This window comes from Lygodium microphyllum, chromosome 23 (genome assembly GCF_053477565.2).
Source record: "Lygodium microphyllum isolate KBCC chromosome 23, Lygodium_microphyllum_v1.1.10, whole genome shotgun sequence".
Classification (NCBI taxonomy): Eukaryota; Viridiplantae; Streptophyta; class Polypodiopsida; order Schizaeales; family Lygodiaceae; genus Lygodium; species Lygodium microphyllum.
The window spans coordinates 63,309,579-63,314,578 of record NC_141157.1 but is presented as its reverse complement, the minus strand read 5'-3'; the positions used below and the strand labels follow the sequence as shown (position 1 = coordinate 63,314,578).

General features: G+C 42.3%; 1 pseudogene; it reads left to right on the top strand.

Annotated features, from left to right (window-relative positions):
* The first annotated feature begins 640 nt into the window (after positions 1 to 640).
* LOC148016257 (3-ketoacyl-CoA synthase 4 pseudogene) lies at positions 641 to 2,813 on the top strand (annotated as a pseudogene).
* Positions 2,814 to 5,000: the final 2,187 nt, after the last annotated feature.

Sequence of the window (5,000 nt, the reverse complement as noted above, 5' to 3'; positions counted from 1 at the left end):
TGTATCAAGTGGGATTTCTAAAAATCCCTATTTCAAAAAAAAAAAAATCACACATAGGGGGTATTGTTTAATAGATTATTCATAGGCTTAATAGAAAAAGGGTATGTTTTATCCATGAAAAGTTCATAGGTAATAGGGTTTGAAATGAGGCATTGAGTGCACATCATACTAATAAGGGTTTACATATACTAAATCCTTCAAGGCAAACAGAACGAGGTAGAAATGAGATTTGGATATGGCAAAGATGGATATTGCAACAGAACGAGGGCGACAAAGTTAATCGACAAAGTTAATTAAGAGGTTTGCCATTGAGGATGAGGTTTGTGAGAGGAGAGGAAGGGGTGAGAGGGTAAGAAACAAATGGGAAAAGGGGAAGGGCAAGGGATTAGGTGGAGCATTTAAGGAGTAATTTTTTTGTTTTTGAGGGTGGGGGGGGGGGGGGTTGTGTAAAGTTGTAAACTGTAAAGGATAGGTAGGTGGGAGAGGGAGTGAGACATTTACACAAGGGAGGGGGGGGGGGGGGGGGGGTCAGTGTGAAAGGGCCCTTATGGGGAATTAAGAGAGTTAGGTGGCCATGAAGAGTTGGCTTCCTGCAATCAATGCGTCTCTGCATATGTCTTGCCAACTCTTTGCCCTTCGTCTTTATAGCGGCCATGGGGATGCCATGAACCGTGATCAAATATAACTGCAGAGCCTCTCAACTTCATTTTAGCACTCGCAGAATTCCTTTCTCTGTGCATCATCTCTAGCCCATCGTAACGTTCTTCTTCATTATCACTCTCAGTAGAGCTCGAGTTTCCATAGCCAGGTTGAGCCTGGATTAAGCATGACTGCAGTGGCGATTGAAGCTCAATCTCATCCCCTACGATGAGCTTAAACTCATGATCTGAGTACCTATCGTAGTACTTTCGCAGTTCATGATAGTCCCTTGAGTTCTCTCTCTCTCTCTCTCTCTCTCTCTCTCTCTCGTTCTGACTCTCACTCTCATCTCAATCAGAAACACACAGACATCAGCCATGGTGAAAGAAGAGTCCCTCCTCGCCACTGAGATTGTCCCCAATGGTTCCATGAGCTTCTCAGTCCGAGTCAGAAGAAGGCTCCCTGACTTCCTCCAATCAGTCAACCTCAAGTACGTCAAGCTGGGCTACCACTACCTCATCAGCCATGCTATCTACCTCTTCACCATCCCTGCCCTCCTGGTGGCCTTCAGTGCAGAGGTGGGAACCCTCTCCCAGCAGGACATGTGGCAGCTATGGCAGCACCTTGAGTTCAATCTTGTCAGCATTGTGGCCTGTTCAGGTGCCATTGTCTTCATAGCCACTCTGTATTTCATGTCATGCCCTAGGCCTGTCTATCTGGTGGACTTTGCTTGCTTCAAGCCCCCAGAACACCTCAAGGTCAGCAGGGCACAGTTCCTCAAGCATGCCCAGGACATGGGGAAATTCAATGAACAGAGCCTTGAGTATATGAAGAAATTCCTTGAGAGATCAGGCCTTGGTGAAGAATCCTACCTCTCCCCTGCAGTCCTGTCTAACCCCCCTTGCCCTAGCATGAAAGAAGGGAGGGCAGAGGCCCAGATGGTCATGTTTGGTGTCCTTGATGAGCTCTTCCAAAAGACTAAGGTTAAGCCCAAGGATGTTGGAATCTTAGTGGTGAACTGCAGCTTGTTTAATCCTACCCCATCACTGTCAGCCATGATCATTAATCATTATAAGATGAGGGGCAACATCCTGAGCTTCAATATTGGAGGCATGGGTTGCAGTGCTGGCATCATTGCCCTAGATCTTGCCAATGACATGCTCCAAGCCCACGGGGGTTCATATGCGGTTGTTGTGAGCACAGAAAACATCACTATGAGCTGGTACATGGGCAACAGGAAGGACATGCTGCTCCCCAATTGCCTCTTCAGGTTGGGAGGTGCTGCCATCCTGTTGTCCAACAAGAGATCTGACAGGAGACGGGCCAAGTACCAGCTAACTAACATTGTAAGAACTCACAAGGGAGCCGATGATAGAAGCTTCAAGTCCATATACCAAGAAGAGGATGAGAACATGCAGAAGGGCCTGGCCCTCTCCCCTGACTTGGTAGAAGTTGCGGGTGATGCTTTGAAGACCAACATCACCACACTGGGCCCTCTGGTACTACCTCTCTCTGAGCAGCTGCTCTTTTTGGCCACTCTCTTCTGCAAGAAGGTGCTCAACATGAAGGAGATGAAGCCATACATCCCTGACTTCAAGCTTGCATTTGAGCACTTCTGCATACATGCAGGTGGGAGGCAGGTGCTGGAGGAGCTTCAGAAGAATCTGGAATTGTCTGAGAGGCACCTGGAGCCGTCCCGGATGACACTGCATCGGTTTGGCAACACATCCAGCAGCTCCATGTGGTATGAGCTGGCTTATATGGAGGCCAAGGAGAGGGTAAAGAGAGGTGACAGGGTGTGGCAGATTGCATTTGGGTCTGGATTCAAGTGCAACAGTGCTGTCTGGAAGGCCCTTAGGACTGTCAGGAAGCCCAAGATCAGTCCATGGTTGGACTCAATTGATAATTACCCTGTTGACATACCTGATTACCAGAGAATCTAGCTTGCCCCTGACCAAAGGATTATTGGGACTGAATCAGATGACCAATTATGATGTCTACTCTCTTTTTACTGGCTGCCGCTACTAGTAGAATCTACACTACTTTATCCATTTCTCTCTGTTTCTCTCTTTAGGGCTTTTGAAATCACCCTGTCATATGTAATCAGACTTCACCAAAGCTGGTGGTTTTATGTAATGTTCAATGCTCAAAGACAAGTTTATCAGCTTCTGCAAGTGACAGTTTCCATGTTTGATAATTGTGTCTTGTTTCGAGAGCTTGAAGTGCCCATAGAATCTAGCTTGCCTAATCAAAGGATTCTCAGGACTCAATTAGCTGATGATGATCCTCTCTTTGCTGGCTGCTGCTAGGAGTGGGATTTCCACTGCTAGTAGTAGAATTCGTAGTTCTTGATTCATTATTCTCTGTTCATGCCTCACATCCTGGCTTTTTAAGATGCCCTGTCATAAGTGATCAGACTCCTTAAAGCTGATGTTTTTATGTAATTCAATGGTAAAATACAAGCTTTCTCACTACAATTTGTCTCCTCAAACTCCAATTCTCCAAGTTTCTCATGGTGTTGTCCTGCTTTGAGAGCATGAAATATCCAACAGCTTGTCTTATCAGAGGATTGTTAGAATTGAATTCAACTGACCAATAATGATGAAATCTCTGCCCTCTCCAATATTCCAGTTTTCCATGTTGGCTGGTGATTGTCCTTGTTTTCAGAGCTTGTAATATTCAGTGGGGCAATATGGGCTTCTTCTGTGAAATTGTGAGCCTGTCAAGCTCTTTTTATTTTATCCATGTTATGTTTCTGTAAATCTCTGAAGTTTGCGAGTCCGGACTCTCGTTTTGAGCGCTTGAATAAGAAAAGTCAGTAGGGTAGACGGAGTCTTGACTGAAATCGTGGCTTGTCCAACTACCTGATCGCGCAAGGTAGCATAACAACAAATTTCTGATGGTTATGATGTGTGGTGCTTGTGTGATCAAGTTATTGGGTGGCGCCAACATTTCCAATGATCCATGATAGGTTATAAGCCCATCTTGACCCACCCCAATTTGTGACAATTGTGTACATGATATATTATTCTTAACCCTTTCAAACTCTGAAATGAATTCATATTTTGCGTGCTAGGTTGCTTAACGGCAAGCGAAGTTATCGTGCAATACTCAATTCTCATTTCTTTTCCTCTTTCTATTTCTCTCCTTGCCTTTTCTTATGTCCCCCCTTCTCTCTTTTCCTTCTCTCTCTCCCTCTCCTTTTTTTTCTTCTCTCTTCATTCTCTCTTCAAAATTTTCATTTTTTCTTTTTTCTTTTTTCTTTTCTCTTTTAAGTTTTATCGTTCCTTTATAATTCTCTCTTTTTTCTTTCTCCTTTTCTTCTTCTTCCTCTCTCCTATGTTTTCCTTTTTCTTTTCCTCTTTAATTCTCTCTTCCCTCTCTCTTCTTTTTTTTTGTTCTTTCTCTCTCTCTCTCTTATATTTTTTCCCTCTCTTTCTCTTTTGAAGTTTTTTTCTCTTTTCTCTCTCTATATTTTTTCTTCTCTTTATTTTCATCTTTCTTCTCTTTCCCTTATTTTCTCTTTCAAATTATATATTTTCTCTCTGTGTCTCTCTCCAAGTTAAAAAACTATATAAAAAATGGTTTAATTAAAAAAACTATTATCTTTTCTCTTTTCTCTCCCTTGCCTTTCCCCTCTCTGTCTTTTTCTCTTTCTTCTTATTTTTTAAATCCTTATTTTTCTTGTTCTATCTCACTCTCAAAGTGTGTGAAAAAACATGTCCAAGAAAATTTAAATTGAAAAATCTTTTAAAAATGTTTAATTAAACGTTTAATATGAGAGAGAGAGAGAGAGAGAGAGAGAGAGAGAAAACTTAGGCCCTACATATGAGAGAGAGAGGGAAGATGGGGGAAGACAAAGGTTCAATTTAAAAAGACTATTCTCCTTCCACTTTCCTCTCCTCCGTCTTTTTTTCTTTCTTGTTTTTTTTTTATCCTCCTTATTTTTCTTCTACTCTCTCTCTCTCTCTTCTTCTTCTATCTCCCTCTCAAAGTGTGTGAAAAACTATGTTCGAAAAACTTTAAATTAAAAAAGATTTTTAAAAATGTTTAATTAAAAGGAAAGTTTAAGTTAACAAGTTTAACATGAGAGAGAGAGAGAGAGAGAGAGAGTTTTGATTTAAAAAGAAATTTGATTGAGAGAGAGAGAGAGAGAGAGAGAGAGAGAGAGAGAGGGGAGGGGGGAGGAATTAATTAAAAGAGGAGGGAAAAAAAGGTGAGAGATTATATGTGAGAGAGAGGGGGGGGGGAGGGGCTTTTAATTAAAAAAGGGAGGGGAAAGAGAAAATGAGATATTATACGAGAGAGAGAAGAGAAGAGAGGGGGTTTTAATTGAAAAAAGGAGGTTTGGAAAAGGGAGT